General features: G+C 55.0%; 1 pseudogene; it reads left to right on the top strand.

The window, feature by feature from the left end:
- The first annotated feature begins 9,314 nt into the window (after positions 1 to 9,314).
- Positions 9,315 to 9,878, top strand: LOC101029888 (MARCKS-related protein-like; annotated as a pseudogene).
- Positions 9,879 to 10,091: the final 213 nt, after the last annotated feature.

Below are 10,091 nucleotides of genomic sequence, written 5' to 3'. Positions count from 1 at the left end.
TCGTCCTCCGGTGAGCTTAATTCTTTTACTAATGCCTCTCAGGTTGCAGGTGTGAACCTGGGGTGACACTGTGAAATGAATGACACTAGGGAAGATGCTGTAAGTCCTCTGTCACCCCCGCATAAGGGCTGCTGGACAGCACCTGGGCTGTGCGGCAGCATCAGTGCTGGGAAAGTGCCCACTGTTTAGCCAGCTAGGGAAGGAGACGTCCAAGATGACTGAGACATCTCCCTCCCCAGAGGAGTTAGGAGAAAACTCTGCTTCTCCAAGCTCTTGTGGTAGGCCTGACACTGTCAGGGAGGCCCACAGACATCTGGGGGCTTAATTGTCTCTGTGACGCTGTGCTTCAGTGGTCATGTTCCACGTCCACTCTCATGTTCTGCTTCTGCACCTGGTTCCTCCTGTCTTAGAAAAGATAATCCGTAAGGGTAATATAAATCTTAATGTTTTAGTTCTTTCTTGGTAAGTATGGGAAAAGTGCTGATGCATTCTGCTCCTTAACCTCACTTCGGGTGCCAGAAATTCCTGAGCCCCCACCTGTATGCCACGCCCTATTTTACCCTACCCCACCAAGGCCACACCCTACCTATGCCCTACCTTCCCTGACCCCAGATTTGCAACTCCAGAAAAGTGAAAGCATCCAGGCATTCCGGGCTCCCGCTGGTCTCTGAGATTTGGGTAGCAGTGGACCCCTGGGCCCAAACTCTCTTTTCTCTATCTTTGTGTCTTTTTTTTTTTTTTTTTTTTGAGACGGAGTTTCGCTCTTGTTACCCAGGCTGGAGTGCAATGGCGCGATCTCGGCTCACCGCAACCTCCGCCTCCTGGGTTCAGGCAATTCTCCTGCCTCAGCCTCCTGAGTAGCTGGGATTACAGGCACACGCCACCATGCCCAGCTAATTTTTTGTATTTTTAGTAGAGACGGGGTTTCACCAAGTTGACCAGGATGGTCTCGATCTCTCGACCTTGTGTTCCACCCGCCTCGGCCTCCCAAAGTGCTGGGATTACAAGCTTGAGCCACCGTGCCCGGCCTTATCTTTGTGTCTTGTGTCTACACTTTCTCATCTCTGCAGCAGCAGGGAGGGTCTCACAGTACCCTGTAGGGCTGGACCCTAGAGCCCATGGGGCACTGACCCTCTCTAGCCCAATGTTAGAGATTCCAGCAGGGAAAATGGGCGTCAGCCTAACGCCCAATTGTGTTTTGAGATCACATTGGGCGCTGTCTCATGGGTGTGTGTGTTACTAAGCTGGAGCATTTCTTTCTTTTCTTTCTTTTTTTTTTTGAGATGGAGTCTCGCTCTGTTGTCCAGCCTGGAGTACAGTAGCGAGATCTTGGCTCACTGCAATCTCCACCTCCTAGGTTCAGTCAATTCTCTCACCTCAGCCTTCTGAGTAACTGGGATTACAGGCACCCACCAGTATGCCCAGCTAATTTTCAGTAGAGATGGGGTTTCACGATGTTAGCCAGGCTGGTTTCAAACTCCTGACCTCAGGTGATCTTCCTGGCTTGGCCTCCCAAAGTGCTGAGATTACAGGCTTGAGCCACCACACCTGGACAAGCTGGGGCATTTCTAAGACTTGTGGAAACCATAATTTTTGTTTTGGTTTTGTGTGTGTGTGTGTGTGTGTGTGTGTGTGTGTGTGTGACAGGGTCTTACTCTGTTACCTAGATAGAATGCAGTAGCACAATCATGGCTCATTGCAGCCTCAACCTGCCAGGCTAAAGCAATCCTGCCACCTCAGTCTCCTGAGAATCCGGGACTATAGGAACACATCACCACACCTGGCTAATTTTTGTATTTTTTGTAGAGATGTGGTTTTGTCATGTTGTCCAGGTTGGTCTTAAACTCCTGGGCCCAAGTGATCCTCCTGCCTCAACCTCCCAAAGTGCTGGGATTACAAATGTGAACCACTCTATCGGGCCCAATCATATCTCTGCATACAACAGGACATGTCCCTGATTATTCTCTGCTTTTGAACAGGAGCTGAGAAATGACCCCTCACCACTGCAGCCAAAAGCTCCGGGAGGGAGACCAAGGCTGGGAGAAAAGGCAGGACCCTAGGGGCTGCCAAGTATCCTCAAGCCTTGGTCAGGAGAGGGCTCATCTTCCAAGGTCACCTGGGGGAAGTGGAGCCTGCCTCTGGGGGCACAGCGTCCTTCATCCCCAAGCCACAGCCTGGCTGCCACTTTGATGTGGGAGTCAGGTGGGCTCTGGGAGACCTGGAACTTTCTTACCCCTCCCAGCCCCCAGGGGTGCAGTGCCTGCGTCATGGCCCTCAGGCCCCCTCAGGGAGAGATGGCCCCACTGCCCTGGTCCCCTGTGGCTGGGACCAGGACACACTGCCTGTCTGGCAGCCACCGTGCGGTTCCCCACCCATTGCCACACACATGTGTGGAAGAAATCATGACACAGAGTCTTGGCTGGGGCTTCTCCCTGCCATGCGACAGCTCCTGAAGTCCCTGCGGTGGTCTCTCCACTGCATCCCCAGCCCTAGTGCAGCCCAGTGCTTGGGACAACCATGCTGGGAACTCCCAGCTGCGCTGGGTTCTGGGCACCAACCCGGTTGCTGGCTGGCGCCTGCTCCTGCCAAACATGTGCCCTGTATGTTGTCCATGGCCAGTGCACTCCCAGCCAAGGCCAGGTGGCCAGTGACCACAGCCCACTGCCCAGAGCAAGCAGAAAGGCACTTCTCAAAGCCCGGGCTCCCCTGCTTGGCACTCTGGGCCACCTTTGCACTGGCAGGTGCGGGAACCCGCATCCAGCAAGACTTACTTTAACTGAGCAGCCGCGGCAGCACCCACGTTGCCTTTGCCGTCCCCAGTTCGCCCTGGGGCCGAAGCTCGAGGGATGGTGGCTCTGGCTAGCGGATCTCCACGGCGGGGCGTCTGCCCCATGCCTGCCAGGTGTGGCCAATGCAGGAGTGGCACCTCTGGGCAGGGAATACAGAGCACTCAGCAGTTGCACGTCCTGCTCTAATCACTGTTGGGCCAGGCGGGTGTGGGCTGTTCTGGAGGAGTGGGAAGGGGCAGCGCCAGGCGGTGGGTGGGAGCGGGGGATGGCCGGGCTTAGCTAGGAGCAGGGCCACGGGTAGGAGTAGGGCGAGGAGGGACAGGGTTAAGAGTGTGGAGAGGTAGCAGCCAGGTAGGTGGGAGCCAGGCAGGTGCTGGAGAGGCCACCAGTAGCCTGGGTCTTCACATCTTTGCAAGCACAGCAGTTCCTTTCACCAGATACGCCCTTTCCACGGAGTCCCTGGGTTGCGCCCTTTCCAGCCCAGGTTGTCACAGCTTCCCTCCCTGGGGCTAGCTCCGGCGTCCGGCCTTTCCTTGTCAGGCCCAGGCCATGTGTTCATAGCTGTCTTTTTTTTTTTGAGACAGAGTTTCACTCTTGTTACCCAGGCTGGAGTGCAATGGCGCGATCTCGGCTCACCGCAACCTCCGCCTCCTGGGCTCAGGCAATTCTCCTGCCTCAGCCTCCTGAGGAGCTGGGGTTACAGGCACGTGCCACCATGCCCAGCTAATTTTTTGTATTTTTAGTAGAGACGGGGTTTCACCGTGTTGACCAGGATGGTCTCAATCTCTTAACCTCGTGATCCACCCGCCTCGGCCTCCCAAAGTGCTGGGATTACAGGCTTGAGCCGCCGCGCCCGGCCTGTGTTCATAGCTGTCTTAATCAGAGAAAGCCCAGGTGTCCACAAACAGCCTCATCAGGTCCAGCCGAAGACATCCTCAGTTCGAGCCAGCCCAGGAGTTAATAGTCATCCTCAGTGGGATTAGCCCAGTTGTTCACAGCAGTCTTCATTGCGATGAGTCCAGGTGTCTGTCAAGAGCCATCCATATTGGGCCCAGACAGGTGTTCATAGCAATCCTCGTGGGGGCAGCCCAAACTTTCACAGCGGCCCTCATTGGCCCCCAGCCAGGTGTTCACTGCTGTCTTCATTTGGCCCAGCCTAGACGTTCACAGCTGTGCTCATGGAGACAAGCCGAGGTGTTTATAGCTGTCTCTGTGGCAATCCGCCCCGGTGCCACAGCTGCTCTGATTGGCTTAGCCCAAGTGTTCTCAGCTGCTCTCATTGGACCCAGGCCAAGTGTTCACAGCTGTCTTCACTGGCCCAGCCTAGGCTTTCATAGCTGCCCTCACCGGGCCCAGCTCAGGTGTTCACAGCTGTGTACTGTGGGCCAAGCCCAGCTAATCCAAGCTGTCCTCCTAGGGCGCAACCAAGGCCTTCAGAGCTGTCTTCACTGGTGGCTAGCCCAGGTGTCACTACTTGTCCTCACTGGACCCAGACCACTGTTCATAGACATCCTCACGGGGCCAACCCAGGTGTTCAACGCTGACCTCACCGGGCCCTGCCTAGCTCTTCATAGCTGTCCTCATCGGGCCCAGGCCAGGTGTTCACAACCATCCTCATCAAGGTCAGCCCAGAGGTTCACAGCCTTTCTCATTTGCATGAGCTCAGATTTTTATAGCGATCAATAGCAAGGCAAGTCCAGGAGTTTGTGCGTCCCCTCGATGACATCAAGCCCAGGGTTTAGAGCCATTTTCATTGGCCCCAGACACCTGTTCAGAGCTGTCTTCCTTGGGCGCAGCCCAGGTGTTCGCAGCTGTCTTCATCCAGGCCTGCACAGGTGTTCACAGTGGTCCAGACAAGGTGTTCTCTGTCATCCACACGACAGCCGCACAGATGTCCACAGCCACCCTCCTCGAGAGCAGCCAGTGGGGGCCAGCCATGTGTCCACAGCTGTCCTCAGTGGGCCTAGCCCAGATCCTCATAGCTTTCCTCTCTGGACTTAATCCAGGTGTTCCCAGCACTTTCCACGGTCTCAGGCCAGGTGTTCATAGGTGTCCTCAGTGGGGACAACCCAGGTGTTCCCAGATGTCTTAATTAGGCCCAGCGCAGATGCTCACAGCTGTCCTCATTGGGCTCAGCCAAAATAAACAGAACTGTCCTCCTGAGCCCAGCCCAGGCGTTTACAGCTGTCCACACTGGGGTCAGCCCAGAAGTTCATAGCCATCCGCATTTGTCTCAGCACAGGTGTTCACAGCTAGCCCCATTTGCCATAGGCCAGATGTTCCCATGCGATCTCACTGGGCCCAGCCCAGGTATGCGACGCTGCCCTTACTGGGAACAACCCACGCTTTCACAGCGGTCCTTCCTGGTGGCAGCCAAGTCTCTTAAAGCTGCCATTTGGTTGAACCATGGTGTATATAGGCATCCCCACTGAGCACAGCTCAGGTACCCCCAGCTGTCCTCAACGGAGCCGGCTTGGGTGTTCCTGGCCATGCTCGTTTGTCTCAGTACAGGGGTTCACAGCTGTCCTCCTTGGCGGAGCCCAGCTAGTCATTGCAATCATTACTTGAGCAAGACCAGGTATTCATGGCTGTTCTAACCGTGGGCGATCCCAGGAGTTAATAGTGCTCCTCACCTGCGCCAGCCCAGGCATTCACGGCCATTCTCATTATGATCAGTGTAAGTGTTCAAAGCTGTCCTCCTGTGACCAGCCTGGTCATTCACTGCTGCTTTTACTGGGCCCAGCCTAGGTGGTCACAGCGTTCCCCATTGGGCCCAGGCCATGTGTTCAAAGCCGTCTTAATCAGCGAAAGCCCACGTGTTCACAGACTCCTTTTCAGGTCCAGCCAGTCGGCCTCACTTGAGCCCAGCCAGGTGTTAATAGTCATCCTCAGTGGGATTAGCCCAGCTGCCCACAGCATCTTTTTCAGGTGAGTTTAGGTGTCGAGAGTCATTGATATTGGGCCCAGCCAGGTGTTCATAGCCATCCTCACGAGGGCAGGCCAAACCTTCCCAGTGGCCTTCATGGACTCCAGGCCAGGTGTTCACTGCCGTCTTCATTGGGCCCAGCCTAGACATTTATAGCTGTGCTCATCATGGAGAACAGCCAAGGTGTTCACAGCTGTCTTCATGGCCATCAGCCCCGGTGCCATAGCTGCTCTTATTGGTGTAGCCCTAGTGTTCTCAGCTGTCCTCACTGGGCCAGTCTAGGTTTTCATAGCCGCTTCCCTGGCCCCAGGTTGGTGTTCACAGCTGTCCACGTTGTGCCCAGCCCAGGTATTCAAAGCTTTCCTCATGGGGTTCAGCCGAGGCCATCACAGCTGCTAGCTAGCTCAGGTGTGAATACCTGTCCTCATCAGCCTAGACCAGCGTTCACAGCCAGCCTCATCAGGCCAACTCCGGTGTTATAAGCTGTTCTCTATGGGCCCAGGCCAGGTGTTCACAGCCAGCCTCACTGGGGAAAACCCAGTTGTTAATCATTTTGTTTTGTTTTGTTTTGTTTTTTTACTGGGCACAACCCAGTGTTCACAGGTGTCTGCATCTGACCCATCTCAGGTGTCTTCACAGCTGTCTTCATTGGAACCAGCACCGCTGTTAACAGCTTTCCTCACCTCTTGGCATCCCCAGGGTCCATAGCCGTCGTCTTCGTTTCTAGCCAAGTTGTTTACAGCTGTCCTCACTGGGCACAGCCCACGTGGTCACAGCCACCCTCCTGAGGGCCAGCCAGTGTGCTCACATTCATGCCAACTGGGCCAGTCAAGATAGAGCCACACTCATCCAAGCCAGTCCCCGTGTTCATAGCTACCCGAATTCAGCCCAGCTCGGGTGTTGACAGCTGTCAACATTGGGTCCAGCCCGATTGTTCACAGCCTTCCTCGTTTGGATGATCTAAGGCAGGCGTCCCCACACTTTTTACACAGGGGGCCAGTTCACTGTCCCTCAGACCGTTGGAGGGCCGCCACATACTGTGCTCCTCTCACTGACCACCAATGAAAGAGGTGCCCCTTCCTGAAGTGCGGCGGGGGGCCGGATAAATGGCCTCAGCGGGCCACATGCGGCCCGCGGGCCGTAGTTTGGGGATGCCTGATCTAAGGTGTTCATAACAGTCAACGAGGCAGTAAGCCCAGGTGTTCAGGCTGCTGCTTTTTTTTTTTTTTTTTTTTGAGACGGAGTTTCGCTCTTGTTACCCAGGCTGGAGTGCAATGGCGCGATCTCGGCTCACCGCAACCTCCGCCTCCTGGGTTCAGGCAATTCTCCTGCCTCAGCCTCCTGAGTAGCTGGGATTACAGGCACACGCCACCATGCCCAGCTGATTTTTTGTATTTTTGGTAGAGACAGGGTTTCACCATGTTGACCAGGATGGTCTTGATCTCTTGACCTCGTGATCCACCCGCCTCGGCCTCCCAAAGTGCTGGGATTACAGGCTTGAGCCACTGCGCCCGGCCCAGGCTGCTTCTTTTTTTTTTTTTTTTTTTGAGACGGAGTTTCGCCCTTGTTACCCAGGCTGGAGTGCAATGGCGCGATCTCGGCTCACCGCAACCTCCGCCTCCTGGGTTCAGGCAATTCTCCTGCCTCAGCCTCCTGAGTAGCTGGGATTACAGGCATGTGCCACCATGCCCAGCTAATTTTTGTATTTTTAGTAGAGACGGGGTTTCACCATGTTGACCAGGATGGTCTCGATCCCTCAACCTCGTGATCCACCCGCCTCGGCCTCCCAAAGTGCTGGGATTACAGGCTTGAGCCACCGCGCCCGGCCCCAGGCTGCTTCTTAATGGGGGGCCTGCCCAGGGCTGAAGAGCCATTTTCCTCGAGCTCAGCTCATCTGTGCCTAACTGTCTTCATCGTACACAGCCCAGGTGTTCACAGCTGTCCTAATCGAGTCCTGCACAGTTACTCACAGTGGCTCTCGTCTTAAGTCAGCCAACGGAGAATAGAGTGTTCTCTGTCACTCACAATAGAGCCAGCCCCAATGTTCACAGCAGTCTTCACTGAGGTCAGCCAATTTGTTTACATCCATGCTAATTGGGGCCAGCCAATGTGGACTGAAAAGCTTTCCCAAAGCTTTGCAGTGCTCTAATTGAAATGTTAATCTCACCCAGAGCCACCCCCATACACACCCAGAATAATGTTTGGCCAAATGTCTGCCCTCTGTGGGCCAAATGGACGTGTGAAATTAGCCTCAATGGTTAATTGAGGTTAACCACTGAGGTTAACTTCTGGAACCAAAGTTCTGAGGTTCCAGGTCCAGGAGGCTGGCATCCTTCAGCTTCCACTGATGTGCCCTGGGGGTTACTGGGGACAGGCTCTGCCTGGCTGCCTTGAGCTATGACCTTGGTCTTTTCCAGACTTTGGACTTGAACCTAAGCACACACTCTGTGGGTCTTGAACCCCCAGCCTTGGTCTGGGATGAACTCCATCAGCTCTGCTGGAGCTCCAGCTGGCCAGCTGCAGATCTGGAGACTTCTCTATCTCCAGGGGAGGTCATGCCCCAATGCCTTACTGAGCATCCTTAGTAGAATAAAATCAGTATTGGGGGCTAGGGGGTCATATAGCATATAGTTCTCTGGGTTTTGATAAATGCATAAAGTCATGTAGCTACCATGGTCATCAGAATTTGAAACACTTTCATCTCACCCCAAAAAACTCCTTTTGCAGTCTTTTTGTAGCCAAACTATCCTCCTTCTCTGAACCCCCAGCCCCACACCAGGAACTCCTGAACCACTGATCTGTTCTTCCTATAGCTTGGCCTTTTCCAGGTTGTAGCATACGTGGAATTATACAGAAGGTCACCTTTGAGTCTGGCTTCTTCCATTTAATGTAACACATTTGAGATCTGTCCATATTGTTGAGTGTATCAGAGTTTGTTTGTATCATTGCTGAGAAGCATTCTGTCGCAGGGATGTACCAAAGTCTGTTTATCCAGTCCTCAGTTGGAAGACAACTGGGTTGTTTCTAGTTTTGGATAATTATAAATAAAGCCACTATATACAGGCACGTGCAGGTTTTACACGAACATGTGTTTCATTTCTCTTGGGTTCCAATACCCCAGGCATGTGATCGTTGGTTGTATGGAAAGTGTATAGGAAGCAGCCAAACTGGTTTCCAAAGTAAGCATAGCATTTTGTATCCGCCTGGCAATGAATGAGAGTTCACAGATCAGTGGTTCAGGTATTCCCGGTGTGCAGCTGGGGCTTAAGGGCTGTTGGATAGTTTGACTACAAAAAAAAGGCAGCACAAAGGAATTTTGGGGGTGTCATGAAACTGTGTCAAATCCCGCTGACAGTGGTGGCTACAGAGAGAAGTGTCAGTGAAAATGAAAGTGCTTTGAGCATTCTGGTGCGCGGAGCGGTAGCGGGCGCAGCCAGCGGGTGGGCCGCGGAGTGGAGGTGCGGCTCGGCTTCCCCCGGCACCCCTCCCGCCCCGGGCGCCACCCCACCCCTCCGCGGGCCGGGCCGACCACGCCGTACTATCCCCTGCGGTGCGAGCCCGCGGCGGCTCCGGGGGGGGCCCCCCAGCAGACCCCCATCATGGGTAGCCAGAGCCCCAAGGCTCCCCGGGGCGACGTGACCGCCGAGGAGGCAGCGAGGGCCAACGCCCAGGAGAATGGCCACGTGGAAAGCAATGGAGACTTATCCCCCAAGGGTGAAGGGGAGTCGCCCCCCCGTGAACGGAACAGATGAGGCAGCTGGGGCCACTGGCCGTGCCATCGAGCCAGCACCCCCTAGCCAGGGTGCTGAGGCCAAGGGGGAGGTCCCCCCAAGGAGACCCCCAAGAAATTCTCTTTCAGGAAGGCTTTCAAATTGAGCGGCCTGTCCTTCCAGAGAAATCGGAAGGACGGTGGGGGTGATTCTTCTGCCTTCTCACCCACAGAGGAAGAGCAGGAGCAGGGGGAGATCGGTGCCTCAGCGACGAGGGCGAGGCACTGCCCAGGAAGGGAAGGCTGCTGCCACCCTGGAGAGCCAGGAGCCCCAGGCCAAGGGGGCAGAGGCTAGTGCAGCCTCAGAAGAGGCAGGGCCCCAGGCTACAGAGCCATCCACTAGCTCAGGGCCGGACAGTGGCCCTACAACACCAGTGCTGAGCAGAATGAGTAGCTAGGTGGAGGCAGGTGGGTGATCTCTAAGCTGCAAAAACTGTACTGTCCTTTTGAGTTCACTGCCTGGACCTGGTGCCCTGGCTGCCTTCCTGTGCCCAGAAACGAAGGGGCTATTGCCTCCTCCCAGCCACGTTCCATTTCCTCCTCTCTCTCCCGTGGATTCTCCCAGCAACCATCTGGTTCTCCTCTTAAGGCCAGTTGAAGATGGTCC

Source organism: Saimiri boliviensis, chromosome 20, assembly GCF_048565385.1.
Source record: "Saimiri boliviensis isolate mSaiBol1 chromosome 20, mSaiBol1.pri, whole genome shotgun sequence".
NCBI lineage: Eukaryota > Metazoa > Chordata > Mammalia > Primates > Cebidae > Saimiri > Saimiri boliviensis.
Note: the sequence above shows the minus strand (reverse complement) of the source record. Positions and strands in the feature narration are given on the sequence as shown.